Raw genomic sequence first — 19,148 nt, forward strand, 5'->3', positions numbered from 1 at the left:
TTATTCGACCTTAAAAAAGAAATGACTGATACATGATATAATGGGGTTGAACCCTGAGAACATTAGGCTAAGTGAAACAAGCCAGACACAAAAGAACACAATTGCATGACTCCACTTACATGAGGTACCGAGCCTAGTACCTTATAGAGGCAAAAAGGAGAATGAAAGTTGCCAGGGACTGGGGGGAGAGGAGAATGGGGAGTTGTTTAATGGGTACAGAGTGTCAGTTTGGGATGATGAGAAAGTTCTATGGAGACAGGTAGTTCTAACAACTGCCTAATAACGTGAATGTTCTTAAAGTCAGTAAACTGTATACTCACAAACGGTTAAAATAATTTTTATGTTATGTATATTTTATCACTTTTTTTTTAAAGATTTTATTTATTTATTTGAGAGAGAGAGTGAGAGAAAGAGCACAAGAGGGGGGAGCGGGAGAGGGAGAAGCAGACTCCCTGCTGAGCAGGTAGCCCGATGCGGGACTCGATCCCAGGACTCCAGGATCATGACCTGAGCCGAAGGCAGTCGCTTAACCCACTGAGCCACCCAGGCACCCTATTTTATCACAATTTTTAAAAATCAAATTATGGAGGCGCCTGGGTGGCTCAGTGGGTTAAGCGACCAACTCTTGGTTTTGGCTCAGGTCATGATCTCAGGGTGGCTCTGTGCTCAGTGGGGAGTCCACTTGAGATTCTCTTCCTCTCCCTCTGCCCGTCCCTCACACACGTGTCTGCACTCTCTCTCTCTCAAATAAACCAATCTTTAAAAAAAAAAAATTATGGTCCCATGGGTTTACATCAAACCTGCATTAATAAACTAAAAGATTATATTTTTATGAGACTGAAAAAAGATTATATTTTTAAATTAAATATAAAAGTGTTTCAGTCCTAAAAAATATTTTTGAAAAAGTACAATCATAATTCATTAATTCTGTCTTAGGAAGGCAAGTTCAGATTAAAGAAATCCTGAATGGAACATTTCTAAAAGACATATAGCCTTCTTAGAACTTTCCAGCATATACAGCAATTCAAACTAAACCAACTATTTGTTATGATGACCAGTCTTTCTAGGGCTTGATTGATAATCATAAAAATGAGTTGTAATTAGTATGTCCGTTATATTAAATAATCACCTCTGAAGTACTTCAGTAAGATAATCTTTTTTCTTTTTGCAACATTTTTTCTGCCTATTATTTAGGAAGTACTTTCTCATAAAAAGCCTTGGTATGTTCAGCCTCAGCTGTCACTCACTGGGCATTAATAGGTGAATCAATGAGTTCTTGTTTTTTTGCCATATGGAAAGAAAGCAAGGAGAACAGAAATGAGAAATGAAAGCTGAGGATGGAAAAGAGTTTTAACACCTTCAGAGGCTAATATGCCAACTCACTTGGATCTCCATATTTTCTCTGGCACTTGAAAATATATCCCATATTCCCACAGACTTTTTCTGTGTCCACTGGTACTACAGATCAAAATCCCATTCCCTGGATGGCTTTTCCTAGTGACAAGCACCGTCTCTCAGAAAGCTCATGGCATGGAGAAGAAAAGGTTATTTTATTTTACACTCTGAAAGCAAATTTAGTCAAGAGGACAAACACAGACCTTCCAATTTTAGAAATCTACATTTAGAACTAGAAGACTAAAGGAGTAATGTAGCAACCAATCTTTTGATCCTCTAAGAGCACACTTATTTTCCCTTCCCCTAGGAACCAAGTAACTGTTAAAGGAAGGTTTGCTTTACTGATCTAGCAAAAAATATATTTGAATACACTTACAAAATTTTTAAAAAACAACAGGAAATGGAGAAATCAGTCCAGGAAAACTCTGTTTTTGATAAAATAATGCTCTCAATAACAGGAGAAATTAGAATTATGACTTACAAGCATGGGTCTTCCGCACAGATCCCAACCTTCGTTCTAACCAGCACGTATTTGGCAAAAAAGGAGACGGACGCAACCAGTGGGAAAGTACACCTCAGAATCTGTCTTCTGCTGGCCTAAAAGCTTGCTGAGGAAAAGAGGTCAGAATAGTATGAAGAGCCCCGCGGAACTGGTTAGCACCAAGATTCTGGCTCTTCTTACGCTGTCAATCTTAGGGCAGGATGTGAGTTTGTATCGTTTATCATGGAGGCGGATATTCTTACAGTAAACATAAGGACTCTGAATGCTGAATCAATCTGTTTAAAAGCGACCTGTCCACGCTTTAGCATACAAGATGTAGGCTGGTATAGGCTATTTGAAAACAGCTGTGTCAAATATGAAAAAAGATTTCTTTTAATTGCAAAGAAATTTATTTAAATTAAAGCACTTACATGTAAGTACACTGGAAATTTCTAATAGAGGTTTTTCCATTTTCATAACTGGATGGGTAATTATTTGTTATCAGCCTAAGTTGCTAAGCTGCCTTACAATAGGAATTTATTCATAGCTAATGAGCTATTGATAAAGTCTAAGATGCCTTACCAAAAAAGCACTACTGTATGATAATGTGAACAAAATAATAGCATATATTAATTCTTCTTCTGACAATGACCCCACATACCAAGAATGCTGGGGGAAATCATAAGGAGCAATACATTCATGGTCCCTGGCTCTGAGGAGATTATGGTCTAATAGAAAGATCTTAGGAAATAGAAACCTAGAACACAAGTAGAATAACTATGCAAACAACAGGATACCACATACAAATACATGGTCCATGTGATATGTATCAATGTATAAACGGAAAAAAATTACTTGCACAATAAGTTAAAACTATGTGAAAATGATGTATTCTAGAAAACTGCTACATGAAATCCCAGAAATCAAATTCTTAGTATTCTAGCAGATGATGAAATGAAAGCATTTCCTCAGGGAGGATCACCCAGTTTCCTGCAGGAATGAGTGTTTTTCATAGCTTTCTTCCTTTTTCACCAATGAAGTTCCTGTTTGAGCACAAAAGATTTAAGTGTGTAGCCATCTTTCTCTATTTTGGGGGACTGTATTTCAATTCTAGTACAACTCTCAAATAGACGAGTTCTAGGGTTTTAGGTAAACTTTGGGGGTGCAACTTCACAGCCTGTCACGTCCTACATCTGTGCTACAGCAAAATAAATTCAAGAAACCGCTCAAGTTACAGAAGAGCCAAATATTAGGCTCATCGATTTCTTCCATACTTACTCTGATGAGCTGTTTGAGACTGAACAGATGCTACACCTCTTAGACACCAAACGTATTTCCAAGGTCCAGACAGGCCTCTAAGATAGACTCGGCCTCAAAACTTTATAAATCAGGGGCACCTGGGTGGCTCAGTCGTTAAGCGTCTGCCTTAGCTCAGGTCATGATCCTGGGGTCCTAGGATAGAGCCCCGCATCGGTCTCCCTGCTCAGCGGGGAGCCTGCTTCTCCCTCTCCCACTCCCCCTGCTTGTGTTCCCTCTCTCGCTGTGTCTCTCTCTGTCAAATAAATAAATAAAATCTTTAAAAAACTTTATAAATCGGGGCGCCTGGGTGGCTCAGTTGGTTAAGCGACTGCCCTCAGGTCATGATCCTGGAGTCCCGCATCGGGCTCCCTGCTCGGCAAGGAGTCTGTTTCTCCCTTTGACCCTCCTCCCTCTCATGCTCTCTGTCTCTCATTCTCTCTCTCAAATAAATAAATAAATCTTTAAAAAAAAACTTTATAAATCAAAATATACTTTATTTTTTAAAAAAGATTTCATTTGAGAGAGCGCGCGCATGCGCAAGCGCACACATGCGCAAGCGCACACAAGCGGGGGGGGGGCGGGGGGGAGACAGTGGGAGAAGGAGGCGCCGTCTGCCTGCTGGGCAGGATCCCAGGACCCTGGGCTGGATCCCAGGACCCTGAGCTACCCAGGGACCCCTAAATAAAAATACACTTTAAAACTACTGCACTGGTTCCATGGTATAAGTACTGCAAAGAAGTTTCAGAGATTTACTGAGATACTGATATTTTACTGCCCCAGCTGCTAGAATTTGTCACCCACTTCTCTTTTCTGCAAGCTTACCTTACTAGAAGAATGAAGGGGAATGTCCTGAATACTTGACAAATTCCACAAAGACAAAGGGGCTCCGAACCCGTGGCATTCTCCAAGAGTTTATGCCATCCTTCATAAAGATGCAGATGAACAGGTGACAAGGTAATCCTCCTACTTTCATTTAAAAACAAACTGACATTTGTAGAATTTCCTAACACAGTGACTACCCTCTGCCTCATCAGTTTTGTTCAAATTTGTTACTCACTTGAGAGGACATCTGTCACTTCCCAACTGCCAGTAAGTTACTTTACTTGAAACACAATTTGCAATTATGGCCTCTGGAAGCAATTCTTTATCCCCATCATCCAAAGGGCCACTCTCATTTCATTGCACAGAAGCTTTAGGCAATTCTAAGACATAGGGAATCTGACAGCTCATTGTAAGTGAAGAAATAATTCAACTGAAGCCATGTGCTCTGGTTAGAAAAGCAAACAACCCAAGTGGCAACAGTATTAGCAGGGGGAAAAAAAAAGATATCCAGGGTTGTGAAGCTGACTGTAATCTCATAGAAGTATTGCTTTTATGAGATACTTCTATTTTTAAAAGGAAACCAGAAAAGAAACTTTCATGACTTGAAATAATTTCTATAGTTTTGTTCATTGCACCAAACAGACAAAGCTTTGTAAAACAGATCACATAAAAATAGATGGGTCATAAGGCTAAAGAAATGGATAGAGCACAGTAATACCTGATTTTATTTTTCTAATGTGTTCAAGGCTGGAATAGAGGGCTCCAAGCTCAAATCCATTTATGGTATCATGAACCTTTCCTATGTGAAAAGCTCTAATGTGATTTCATCTACTAGTCTCTAAAAGTATTAAAAGTATCAACCAGGGTGGCTGGGTGGCTCAGTAGATTAAGCGTCTGCCTTCGGCTCAGGTCATGATCCCAGGGCCCTGGGATGGAGCCCCACATCGGGCTCCCCACTAAGTGGGGAGCCTGCTTCTCCCTCTCCCTCGGCCCCTCACCCCACTCATGCTCTCTCTCTCAAATAAATAAAATCTTTAAAAAATATAAATGAATAAATAAATGAAGTATCAACCATACCCTGCGATGGCCTAAAGCCAAATTAAAATTCCAGCAGTAGACAGGCATAACCATACTGTATTCACTTGATAAACGTTTACTGGATGTCCTCTAGGTAAAAAGGACACAAAGCCAACACCGCAACCCCCTCCCCTGCCCCTAGCGGAACTTACATGGTGTCAGAGGGGCCTAGGCACTTAAACAGATGTTCCCCAGAGTGGCCACGGCTCTGATAGGGAGGTGTGAATGCCATGGGAAGACCAGAATCGGGGAGGGTCAACTCCCTGAGAAGACAGGCAGGGAACAGTGACTATGCACACACCAGGTGCAAGAACTGAAAGAAATTTAGCCTGGCTGCAGCAGAAACCTTAGCCTTTATCCTAAGAGAAACATTTAATCACTGAAAGACCTTAAGCAGGGAAGTGGTGTGATCAGATGTAAGTCTGTTAAAGATTACTTTGGCTGAACGTAGAGAGCAGATGCGGATGAAGAAAAAGAACTCAGAGGGAGCCTAAGGTAGCTGCGGTAAGGCAGGAAAGAGCCTGTACCAAGGAAATGGAAATGGAGAAACCTGGACAGGAGACAGACTCGAGTGGATTCTGTAACTGACTGGGAGGAAAGGAGCTGAATAAGGGAAAGAGGGAGCCAAGGGTTATATCCAGCTATTCAGCTGAAGTAACTGAGTGAACGGAGTGCCACTCACTAGGACAGAGAACACAGCCAATTTCGGGGGAGGATGAGGAATTCTACCCTGGACATTTAACGTTTAGCTACCTATGGGATATCAAAGTGGATATGTCCAATAGGTAGATTTATAAATCTGAAGATCAAGAAAGATCTGGATTGGATATTTGGAAATTTGGCACGAGATCAGAGGGAAAAGCGTATGGAGCAAGGAGAGAACAGGATCTTGGAAAGAACTCTAAGAAAGTCCAATAGCAGAGAGACAAGGAATACCCTGCAGAAGAGTCTGGTCTGTGAAGGAACAGGCAGAGTAGGAAGAAAACCAGGAGAAAACGGTGTCATAGAAGCCTAGGGACATGAATATCACACAAAGAAGGTAGTGTCAGGGTCTAATGCTGCTGAGACCAAACTAGGTAAGGACAAAGAAAGATCCACTGGATTTAACAAGAATCACTGGTGACTTCCACAAGAAGAATTTTGTTGAAGTTGTGGGTGGACAAGGCCAAATTACACCAGGTTGAGGAGCATGTGAAAGGTGAAGAGGAGGAAACAATATAAACAACACATGTTCATGACACGAAGTTTGTGAAGGAAAAGAGAAATAGGTTGAAGGACATATTTTGGGTGATCTCTTTGTTTTAAACATGTGAGAGACTTAAAAAATATATTTTTAATGATTTTATTTTCAAGTAATTTCTACACCCAACGTGGGGCTCGAACTCACAACCCCGAGACCAAGAGTCACATGCTCTTCCGCCTGAGCCAGCCAGGTGCCCCCAGAGACTGAAAAATGTTTAAATGTTAATGGGAAGGAGCCGTAGAGAGAAAGATAAGGACAGGACATAACAACTAAAGGTTTCTGAGAAAGTAACAGAAGTGGAATCTGAAGCAGAGGTACAAGATAAGCTGTAGAAAGGGGGAGAGTCTTCTGTGAAAACACAAGAGGAGGAAAGGATAGATATGGATAGAAGTGAGTTTCAAGGTTGGGGCACCAGAAGTTGGAAGCTATTTCTTTCTCTTCTCTTTCTCTACCCCTCCCTCTACATTTTTCACTTCCACCAGCAATTTATGAGGGTTCCAACCTCCCCATATCCTCACCAACACTTATTATTGTCTTTTTTATCATTGCCAACCTAGTGGGTGTGAAGTAGTATCTCACTGTGGGTTTGATTTGCATTTGGGGCCATTCTCTTTTGAGGTCACCTTTTTCTCCCTGTGAGGAAAGAGGACTGACCAGAGGAACCTATAGAGGTGCTAAGATAGAGCCCAGGGGAAGTTGGAAACCTTAAGTCTGTAGAAGTACCCATCTGAGCTCCTGTGAGTTTTTCTTCTCCAGTGAAGGGGTTTGTTCCCCTTAAACTGATCTAACCGGACTTGGAATGGGAAGTTGCTCGTTTAAACATAATGAGACAAGTGCTCCTGAACAACAGATCATCTGCTTGCTGAAAGTCCTGTAATATACACATTTGAAATGACAGTTTGCCTAAGATTCACTCTTCTTGACCCTTGAGAACAAAGCACCTCTCAAACATGTGTTCACTGCAGCAGATCTTACATCTGTACTTTAAGTATTTACAACTACAATCATGGTACTAAATTCATCAAACGGCAAACTGCAAGAAAACACCACATATCCATTCACCTCAATAATGGGTAATTCCTTTAAAACATGTTCACTGATTTTTGACGTAACCAGTTACCTCGTAGAGTACAAGATACTGTCATAGCATTCAGTTAAATTTATTCAGTAAGTACATCCTTATGTAATATGAAGTAAAGATTTAATAATTTAGAGATTTATCACTAAGGCACACTACTGCATATCCTGATCTCAGTTTTGTGCTCAGGGATCACATCTTGGGACTGACATATATGTGAACCAGATTTACACCAAGGATTATATGGCACAAGGTGCTATGTTGTTGTTTCAATCATCTTTTGCTAAGTAACATACCATCCCAAAACTCAGTGGCTTAAAACAAGAGCTGTTTGTTATTTCTTTCAATTCTGTGAGGTACTCATGAGGTCACGGGCACTGGGAGCTTAAGTAAAGGCTGATACGGGCCTCACTCACATAGCGCAGCCACTGCAGGTGGTCTCTCCTTCTCCGAGATTCAAACGGAGCAGATAGAGACTCCATCTCTTAATGGGAGGTAGTGCAGTCAACATAGGGATGGGAAGAATTGCTGGCAGTAATCTCGGAAACACTTAACCACAGCTGTCAACAATATTACTAGATGTTTCCACTATACTAGTTGAGCTCATGACTGAAGCACTAGAACCCGAAAGACTTGGTCCATCTCCAAAACTAAAACTTTTTCTTAAGCATCGAAAAGAACATCTCAGCAAACACACTCTTTTGCCCCTGTGGAATGCTAATCTCAGGAAAGCCATGGAATCTTCTTTTCTGGGGTTGTGGGAAGTATAGATACTATCTTTCGGGAATGGCCTGAGTATAGTCTTTCCCAACTGAAATTCATTACCTCCTAAAGTCCTTTCACACTTTACGATTTCTTAGGTATGCATGAGTATGATCTCATTTATTAAAATCTAATACTAAAAAAAAAACTCCATCTAAACTCAAAATTATATAGATCTGGCTAAGTTCCTCAATACTCAAACCTTTGCTATTGACTCTCCTAGACCCAGGTATGAACTAGATTTGTATATCACAGTAGCTCTTATTACCTGAACTCTATCTGAACACAGCAACCCAGTAAATTTGTATAGTAAAAAGGATGTATGCCCCAAAATATTAATTGCTGTTATCTTCAGATGGTATAATTATAGGTGATATACATTCTTTTTTATGCTTCTGTATTTTTTTTTTAAAGATTTTATTTATTTATTTGACAGAGAGAGAGACAGCAAGAGCAGGAACACAAGCAGGGGGAATGTGAGAGGGAGAAGCAGGCTTCTTGCCGAGCAGGGAGCCCGATGCGGGACTCGATCCCAGGACCCTGGGATCATAACCTGAGCCGAAGGCAGACGCCTAACAACTGAGCCACCCAGGCGCCCTATGCTTCTGTAGATTCTAAATTTCATTGCTTCCTTGCAAAATTAAAAAAAAAAAAGTCTCTATTGTGGACTTAATGTACTTAGAAATTTTAAAAAATTAAGTCCATGTTATAGCTCAAATACATAATTGATTTAATCACTTGATTAATCACTTGATTAACTGACCTCCTCTATGAAGTCTATTCTGGTTAAACTCAAACAACATTTATCATATGCCTGCTGTGCATTCCTCAACATGTACACAATATGTAACATTTTTAGATTTTTTTTTAAACCACAGAATATCTTAAAAATGTGTCCTAATGCCCTGGCTGTACTCTAGAATCCTTGAGCGTCCCCACCTTGTTTATGATGCATGAATTACTGTTTAGTGTAGTACACACAGAAAAAATAGAATAATAATAATGGTCTTTGATTTCCTTTCAGTTTCACCTTCCCCATAGTGACTTTCAAATAAAGGAGGACACTGTCGACTTCCCAGCTTGAGCTGCTGATTAAGATGAAGCCAAAGCTCTTGCTAGAACACGTAGGCACTCTTCATTTTTAAAAACTGTAAAGAATTTTTTTAAGCTACAAACTAGATAGCTTTTTAAGGCTATTTGCTTTCTGAAGTTCCCAGAATTTGATCATTTGGATCACACCCATAAAAATCACTGCAGAAGAAATCTCTTTAATGATTAATATCCTTCCTCTTCTTCTAGAGGGAAGAAAAAAATAGGACCTATCCAGAAGTACTTAATAAATAGACTGGTATTCACACAATGGATTAAAAGATACCCATCTCACAGATTAACTGCTATATTAATAGAATGGAAATACACAGTTACCTACTCAACCCTGAAAGCACTTCAGAGAGGTGAAATTCACCCAGTGCTCACTTCAAATGGATACTTTTCTAAAGTTTAAAGCACACTATAAACTGCCCTCAGGGTTAGCTCATTTATCCATTCCTTTCAGGATGATATACCGTGATGTTTTGATGTTACTATTCCACAATGCACAACAGTCTCAGAAACTCAGTTTTTGCCCCCAAGAACTATAATCCCCCCAAAATAGGCCAAAATCAAATAAGACTTGGAATCTGAATTTTTAAGCAATATTATAATACTTCTTTATAAAATTGTAATCCCCAGCTGCAAAGATGACATCGGAATGTCTCGCATGCAAACAAATACACAAAAAGCCACTTACGAGAGAACAGAGCATGCCTCGATGGTCACCTCCTATAAAATAGAGTAGGTAGTATACCCGAGGGAGGACAAGAGAAATATTTCACTCAGTTCGCCGCACTCCCTAAGTGAATGCCCCTTTGCGGAAGCCGTGTTGTGGAGGAAAGGGAAACAGTGGAGAATATGGTTTGTGACACCACTACCCTCCGGAGGTGAAGGAGGAGATGCTAAGATCTTGGCAAGGGCCGAGTGAGGATGGGGAGGAGAGTCGGAGGGGAGGTCCCTTCTCCGCAGAACAGCGCCGAGAGTGGTAACAGGCTTCAGCTGGGAGCAAAGCTGCGTCCAAACAGCTCAAAAAAGAGAGGGAGCCGGGAAAACTTTCGCTAGCCTCCCCCCACCCTTTCTCTCCCCCTCGGAAGAAACGCCAGCAGAGGTGCTAATGGTGCCGTGCTGGCGTCGCAGACATCCGCCGGCACGCAGCGCCCCGCGAACCCGCGGCCGGGGGCCAGGGGGCCGGGGGGCCGAGGCCCGCAGCCGGAGGGAGGGAGCGGGCAGGAGAACGGGACGCGCCAGCCCGGCCCGCGGGGAACGGGAGCAAGGAGAAGGGCAGGGGCGGAAGCGGCCCCCGTGAACTCGGGCCCGCGCCCCACCAGCTACCTGGGACGCCAAGCCGCTGTCTCACGCCGTCCGGCCGGGCCCAGCCGCGGGGATCTCGGAAGCTCGGCGGGCCAGAGAAGCCCCTGGGAGCAGCGGCCCGGACGCCCGGCGAAGGGGAGGAGCGGGGGGCGGGCGCCAGGGGCCGGGCCGCCGGGTCACGTGGCCGGGCCGCCTCACGTGACGCCGACGCCGCGCGCGCCGGGCGGCCTCCGGGCTTAGCCTCCCACCTGGCGGTGTCCCGGAGTGGGCGTCTTCGGGCTCCAGGGCGGGGGTCTCCGAGGAGAGTCTCGGTGGAGCTCGGTGACCGCCGAGACTCGCAGGCTTTTGTCTCAGGGAGCCAGGGACGCTCGAGGGACTGGCTCCTGCTGCCCTCCCCGATGGCTTGTTTAGCCGTGGGGACGGCCGGCTAGCCTCCCGCGGGGACCTAGGACGGAAAAGCGACTGCACACTCCTCTCCCTGCCCCGTGGCGCGCCCTGCTCCCTCTAGCCTTACCCAGGTGGTGCTGCCGAGGACAGAGGGTTTCGGAGGAGGACTCGTTGAACTCCAGACATGTCTCTCCCCGCCCCCCATTTCCTACCGGTCCGAGAGCAGCTGCGCTAGGCGGGAAGGTAGGGAAGGTGGCAACTGGATCCTGATCCGAAGGAAGGAGGGAGTGAGGCATAGGGCCCAGGTGATGAAAGGAAGGCAGACGTACCTCGGAAGCATGCCCCCAGGATTGTAAGGGACCTAAGACAGCAAATGACCCAACCCTTTTCTTCTTATGAATGAGTAAACTGGGGCCGGGGTTGCTTTGTGCTACTCTAGCTTGTCATCTGTTGAGACCACAATCATCTTTATAAAGTATTGTACAGCCTTTGAAAACTCCAGTTCGCTCCAAAGGCTACAGAATAAAGTCCAAACTTCTTGGCATAACTTTCTAAGCAATCTTTTTCAGACTTACCTTTCCCGCTTGAACTCCCATGAATAAACAGAAAAACATTTTCTAAGTATCACCGAACAACTCAATCTACTGGAAGGAGGCTGCTTTTCCACATCTTCCAGCACTTCCTCAGCAGTACTTCAGGCTCTGGCTACAGAGAATTCCTGTTTTCCTTGACTACTCAACTTTTTTTGGATTACTAACTTTTCCCCTAAGTTGCTTTACCTGTCTTTGCATTCATTCATTCTTTCACGACTCTCTGAAATGCCCTGGAATCACTACCCTCTCCCTCTTAAAGAAAACCAGAGTCAGACAGTACTTAAGGCATTAAAACAGATTTTATTCAAAAACTATTGCCATAGTGCAATCAAGCCCAGTTGTATACTGAGGTCTCTTTTCTCCTATTGCCAATAGTTCTGAATAAAATCTGTTTACTGCTTTAACTATTGTGGAGTTCTGGTTATCTTTAACAACACCCCAAGGTACTAATCAGTCTCCTACTCATCTTTCAAAATCCAGATCAAATACCACCTACTCCTGTGTTCCTTCTCTGCATCCTCCTCCCTGATTTCAACAGCTTCAGCATTTGAAATTCATTCAGACAGTGTCTGCAGTAACTTCTTCCTAATTTCCTGGCAACTACATATTTTGATACATAAGTCTCACTCTGCCTAGAAATGTACATTTCCCATAAGAGGTAAATTGTCTATTGCTATCTTCTTCCTTAGATTATGAAGTCTTTGAAACAGGACTTCTGGGCTTAATACAATATCCACTGAATGAAGGTCAATGTGGTAGACCCTCCATATCCACTGAATGAAGTGGCACCATCAAGGTTGTAGCAGTTAGTGAATTTACTAAAAATTCTTGAGCCTACTTTGTTCAAAAACAAAACAAAACAAAACAAAAACCCACACACAAAAAAACTGATGTCAGTTTCTTTACGCTACCATCTGATCAAAAGAGCTTCTGTAAAACATACTTGTTTGAGAAAAATATTGAGGTTTGGGGTTTGAGTCATCAAATATTTCCTGAGCACTCACATGAGCTTATCATGTGCCAGATGCTATACTTGGCACATCTTTGAGGGTAAAGGTTGGATAAGACATGGTTGCTGATCTCAAGGAATATGTAGTTTGTTTCATTATTCCAGTACAGTGTGAAAAGTATGATACAGGGTGCCAGGTGAACGCAAAGGAAGGACCACTATTAGAAGGCCAGGAAAAAAACTTCCTGGGAAAATGAATTTGGAGGACACGTAGTAGTTAGATGGAAGGGAGAGAAAGACCTTCCAGAAGAGAGAACAGTATGTTCAAAGGTAGGAAGGCATGAAACAGTATTATTTATTTAGGAAAAGTGAGTAACCCTATATAGCTGCACTTGGTGACCTCAGTTACTCTGGGACAAAGGAAACCTAATTGGTTAACATTGCTGTTAAGACTGACATATTTATTAGTATTAGTGTTATTTGTTGGATTCAGTAACTTTCAGACAAATCATAGCCTCTTAACCTAAAATTGGCCTGTAGACTAGTGCTAGGTGATTTTTTTACCTTTTTTTTTCCAGCTTCAAAAGCTCTCTGTAATTGTTATCTAAAAGTAGCAAAATTACTTGTTCCAAACAAGATTATTTTAGAGCACTCTAAACTACTGGGCAAAATAACTCAATTTATAAGTAGTACTTTATTTTATTTTTATTTTTATTTTTTTAAAGATTTTATTTATTTATTTGACAGAGAGGCAGCGAGAGAGGGAACACAAGCAAGGGGAGTGTGAGAGGGAGAAGCAGGCTTCCCGCGGAGCAGGGAGCCCGACGCGGGGCTCGATCCCAGTACTCCGGGATCACGACCTGAGCCGAAGGCAGACGCTTAACGACTGAGCCACCCAGGCGCCCCTATAAGTAGTACTTTAAGGAAGAAACTTGGTTCTACTTCCATCAGGGAGGGAGGATCCCCCTTAATGTTCATGCTAAGACGTGACTATGCTGGCAAAAAGTATCTGTCAAGAACCTAATGAGGGGTGCCTGGGTGGCTCAGTCAGTTGAGCATCCGACTCTTGGCTCAGGTCATGATCTCAGGATCATGGAATTGAGCCCTGTGTCAGGCTCCACGCTCAGTGGGGAGTCTGCTTGAGAGTCTCTGTCCTTCTCCCTGCTCATGTATGCTCTCTCTCTCTCAGTAAATAAATAAAATCTTAAAAAAAAAAAAAAAAAAAGAAGCCATAAAACCAGCAACTCATGTAATGGCTAAATAGGAAACATTTATTTCACTATATAAGATTGCTTACCTGTTTATGTAATACACAGTTGTAACACACAGACATCTGTTCTGAAAGCCGCAAAAACAATATAATTATTTTTTGAGAATTGAGGATGGCATAAGTCTTGGGATTTTACAAATGTAGTAAAATATAGAATCTACCTAGAAAGAGATTCCACCTTGATTTTCTTTTTTTTTTTTTAAAGATTTTTTTATTTATTTGAGAGAGAGGGAGAGAGAGCCAGGGGGTGGGGGTGGGGAAGGAGGGGCAGACAGAGGGGGAGAGACAGAGAATCCCAAGCAGACTTTCCGCTGAGCATGGAGCCCAATGAAGGGCTCCATCTCACAACCCCAAGATCATGACCTGAGCCGAAATCAAGAGTTGGACACTCAACAAAGCGCCCCTTGATTTTCCAATTAGCTTAACCGAACGAGTAAATGTGATCAGTCACAATTAGTTTTACAACCTCAAACTACTTTGGGGATAATTTCTGCTCTTATAGTTGGAATAAATAAACATAAAACAGGGAGGGGGAAGATTGAGAGAAGTGGTAATGGAGAACTGGAAAAGAATTTTTATTCTAATTCCTTTTTTCCGTCACCCCAAGAACACATCAATAAGCAAACAAGTGTCTTAGCGCTGGCTAAAGTAGTAAAGTACTCTGCTGGTTGATTTCTTCCCCTGCACTGAGGGCAGATACTATGCTGAACAGGTGACATAAAGAGATAAACCTACTCTGTTCCCTAGATCAGGCATGAGACCCTCTGAAGCACAGAACTTATCGTGTCTATGTTGCTCCTACACAAGACCACCTTCTGCATAAAGGTGACCCAATACACTCTGTTTAGAGTGGCTTCCTTGTCCTTGGTCAGATGAAAGAGCTTGTTAAATATGGAAGCCCTGCACTGACCACATGAACTGACAGTGCCATATTTACTTTATTCATCAGCAGTGGTGCTGGGGCCACCTTCATTTAGCAATGGCAGTACCACCAGGAGCAACATGGTTCATTAGGAAGCCACCAGCTTCTGGTAGGAGTTATGAGGTCTTTTGTCTTCCAGGGAGCTAGAGTTTTGACTTCAATTGACTGTGAAGCAGGACTGATCCTCTGGGTATTAGTATGTATCTTGATGACTTCTTGGAATGATGCTAGGGTGCTGATAGGGGGTAGGAAGAATATTCTCAGATGGGGCTTGCTTCATTGGTTTGGAATATTGCAGGTGACGTTACCTGGGACAAACAAAATGACGCTATGAGTAAACAATCAGACAAATCCAGAATGGGGTACAAGAACCCTCCTAGCCTTGGTCTCTTCAAAAAGTTAAGTCTATTGGGGAAAAAGGGGAGGGGGACTGTCCCAGTTTAAAAGATACTAAAGAAAAATGATATTCAAATGTAATACACGAACCTTGGGTGGAATCATGGTTGAAAAATTTTTTGAAGCTGTAAAAGATATTTTGTGGAGAATCATAGAGATTTAATATGTGCCGATATTAGATATTAGGTGACTTTTAAATTGTTCTGTTATTTATTCAGATATGATCATAGTAATATTGAGAATGTCCTTATTGTTAGGAGATGCATACCTGAGTGTTTAAGGACAGTGTGTCATGAGGTCTGCAAATGGTTCAGCAAACAAACAAACAAAAAAACCAAACTAATACTGTACACATATTTATCCATGAAAAGAGAGAGCAAATATAACAAAATGTTAAATCTGGAAATGGTTTTTGTACTTTCCTTCAAATTTTGAAATTCTCATAGTAAAACGTTGGAAGGTGGGATGAGATGTTGACCTTTATACTCCAAACTAAGAAAGCAGGACATTTCAGTAATTTATTTACTCAAAAAGATCTTTTGAATGCCTACTGTGTGCGAAGCACTGTATTAAGCTTGGGTGAAATATACTGGTGAAAAGTAGTAATGGTCTCTTTCATGGAAGCTATGCTATTCCAGCCTATCTCTCCTTTAAGACTGAAGGACTTACTCTCCCAGCTTCTGAGAAGGTGATGCACTGACCTCTTCAGTCATTTTCTTAACTAAAGAATGCTACCTTACCCAAGGTCATGCCCCTTCCAGGAGCAGCTTGCAAGAAATGACTGATCAATGTGGGATTGTTAAGACCAGACTCCCTTACCTCAGTAAGGGACAATTCTAAAGAATCATCCCAGCTTCAGAACTTCCCACAGGGTTGGCTGAGCCCTGGTTGTGACCGTACTGAAGCCTGTTTTCTTTCTGCCCAATCTTGCTTCCATCCCTTTCCTCCACAGATTCTGAGAGCATCTACCATTGAAGAGGCATTAAACACCCAAGTAGAATGACTCAGCCAGTTAGTGCCAAACAGCTTTTCCATCAGCCACCCCAGTTCTGGCACAGTGGATTCATGAACAGAAAAGACATGGTAACAAGGAGGAAAGCTATACATGGGCCCACAAGCATGATCTCCCACTCACCAACATTAATTTAACTATTCCTGTGGCCACATGATCAACCTGCCGGCAACAGGAATCATTGCTGAGACTCAGTACTGCACTATCCCTTGAAGATACCAAAGAGCTCCTTGGTGAAAAGTCAACCATATTGGACTCCTCCCACCCTGGATGAGGCAGTTCACTCATTTCAACATGAATAAACTCATATTCTATGGGTTTGCCTTTCCTGCCTGCTGAGCCTCAGCCAACATGACTGTCCAAGCGCTTATATTGTATTTGATCCATCATTATGGCATCCCATATATCATTGTATCCAATCAAGGAACCCATTACATAGCAGAGGGATGTAGCAGTGGGCATATGACCATGGAATCGACTTTGGACCCGTCACATGGCATACCGCCCAGAAAGATTAGCTGAAGTACCAGCTTGGAGATGATACCCGTGAGGATAAAGTGCTACTCTCCAAGACGCAGTCATGCTCTGAATCAATCACCATTGTATGATGCTGTATCCCCCACAGGAGAATACCTGGAAGTGTGATCAAAGGTGTGGAAGCAGGAGCATCCCTATGTACCATCAATCCCAATGACCCACTTGGGGAATTTCTGTTTTTCATCCTCACAAGCGTAACCACAGGTTTAAAGGTCTTAGTTTCCAAAGGGGAAACATTTCTACCAGGAACAGCAAGAGTCTTCAATGAACTTTAAACTATACCACCACCCAGCATTTTGGGCCCTTCATGCCAAAGACCAGCAGGCAAGACAAAGATCCTCATGGGGGTAGTTGACTCTTATTATCAAGAGACAGTAGAGCTATGATTACACAGTGGAGACAGGGAGGCATATGTTTGGCATCCCGGTATTCAGCTAGGACATCTTTTAGTACTTGTGCAATTTTGATGGCAAATGGACAAGAGCAGCAGGGGCAGCCCGAGAAGGACCTGATAAACAGGAACTGGAACTCATCAGTTTTAAGAATCTGTCACTCCACGAGGTAAGTCACCTAAACCTTCAGAGGTGCTAATCAACAGTGAAGAGAATCTAGAATGGACCACAGAAGAGAGAGAGGATGAGTATTGGTTGCAGCCTAATGCCAGCTACAACAGCAGGGGGATGTAGTTCACGCTACTAACCTTCCTTCCAGGGAACAGGCCCTCCCGGAGTTCTGCAAGAAGCTACATCCAGAACTCATGTGAGGAAAACACATCTGCACAAGGCATGGACCATCTGGGTACTCTACTGCCCTGTCCAGACCAGAGCTGTCAGCCCTCTGAGGAAGTGCTTCGGCTGAAGAGAATTGTTTTGCCCAAAGTCAGGCCCCTTTCTGGGGTCCACTGCCTGATGGATGCTCCATCTTGCTTTCTTTTGTTCAACAGGGGTTGATAGAGTACTCCCTAATAACTTCCTACATGCTAATCTCCATCTCAGAGTCCACTTGTATGTGACAGTCTCCCTTGTACAATGACAGTGTGGAGAAGAAGACAAATAGGTGAATGCGTTTGTTATTTGTACTCTGAAGGAAATAAACAAGATGCAGTGATAGCAAATAACATGGAAGTTGTACTTGGAGAGGAGGTGGCATTTAAACCAGGAACCATAAAATAGACTGAATTCGGCCATGTGAGGAGCAGGTAGGAGAGTATGTTTCAGAAAGAGAGATTCTTGGATGAAGGCTCTTCCCAAAGAGCTTGGCATGTTGAAGTACCACTTAGAGCTTTGCAGGCTTTTAAAGGATTTTATTTCAAATGCAATAGGAGGCCTTTAAAGGATTTTTTAGGAGAGAGTAAAATGCTATGGTTTACATTTTTTAAAATTCTCTCTGATACACTGCAGAGAAGAGGTTGGATGGGAGTTAAGGAGGTTGTTACAACATCAAGAAACATGACCCAAAGTTTGCCCTTTTCCTCCAAACCATGTTCCAGGTGCCCAACACCCTAGAATTCCCAGCCCAGACAGCACCAGCCCACTTTCAGGACCTTAGTGGGCCTCTTCCTATGTCCAACCCCTAAGAACAGACTGCACACCCTTAGGGCCACGGGGTGTCCGGGGAGAGGCTGTTTGTAGGCTTGGAAATGGCGTGTCCACAGGCATGTGTGTGAAGCTTCTTTCGGTGCAGGATGGAGCCAGGATTGGGAAACAAGGAGGGTTAGCTGGGAGGCAGGGGCCGGGGTGGTGGTCTCTCCCCATCCCCCCAAGGATTCCAAGAATTCTAAATTCAAGGTTTGGTCATCCAGGTCCTTAAAAAGCTGTATTTGTCAACTTAGGAGGATAGAACATATTTTATTTAACAAGTTGTTAGCTTGTTTTGGAACTTAAAATTTTTTACACATATTGTATGCGGGCCTCCATTTGTAATTTTGCCCCGGGTTCTGTGAATGTTTGGGATGAGGCTGAAAGTCATAGTACCTACAAAGACCCATATGTAGACAAAGATGGCTTCTTGTCACAACTGTAGATGCCAAAGGATAATGGAACAATATCCTCAAAAGGGTGGAGGAAAATATCTGTTAATCTAGAATTCTCTATCCAGTGAAACTAGCATTCAAAGGTGAGGATAAAGACATTTTCAAACCATGACTAAGAGAATTTCCCACTCACAGACCCAGAAGGTAGAAAAATAAACCTGGAAGAAAAGATCAGAATGCAAGAATCAATGATGAGCAAAGAAATTAATAGAACATTGGTATATCTAAGTAAACACTGATTATAGAAAATTACCAAATTTAGACGATAAACACAGGATGAAACTAGCGATCAAATTGAAGGTGAAAGGCAAGTCAGAGTTAAAACATTCTACAGTCCTTCTGATGTTGAATATAAAATATGAAACATTTTCAGCTATAACTTTTAATATTTTTAAGGTAAAAATCTTAAGCAAATATGCAAACAGAAAGAAATTTAAAAAGTAAATAGTTAGGGGGCGCCTGGGTGGCTCAGTCATTAAGCATCTGCCTT

General features: G+C 42.5%; 1 protein-coding gene across 1 annotated transcript in view; it reads right to left on the bottom strand.

Moving 5' to 3' along the window:
• Window positions 1–10,695, bottom strand: part of RCBTB1 (RCC1 and BTB domain containing protein 1) — a 49,773-nt gene extending 39,078 nt beyond the window's left edge. Inside the window, exon 1 of the mRNA XM_021689427.2 lies at window positions 10,582–10,695. The gene's annotated coding sequence lies outside the window, so the exon portion shown is untranslated. The remainder of the gene's footprint in view (window positions 1–10,581) is intronic.
• Between the last annotated feature and the right edge of the window lie 8,453 nt (window positions 10,696–19,148).

This window comes from Neomonachus schauinslandi, chromosome 3 (assembly GCF_002201575.2).
Source record: "Neomonachus schauinslandi chromosome 3, ASM220157v2, whole genome shotgun sequence".
Classification (NCBI taxonomy): domain Eukaryota; kingdom Metazoa; phylum Chordata; class Mammalia; order Carnivora; family Phocidae; genus Neomonachus; species Neomonachus schauinslandi.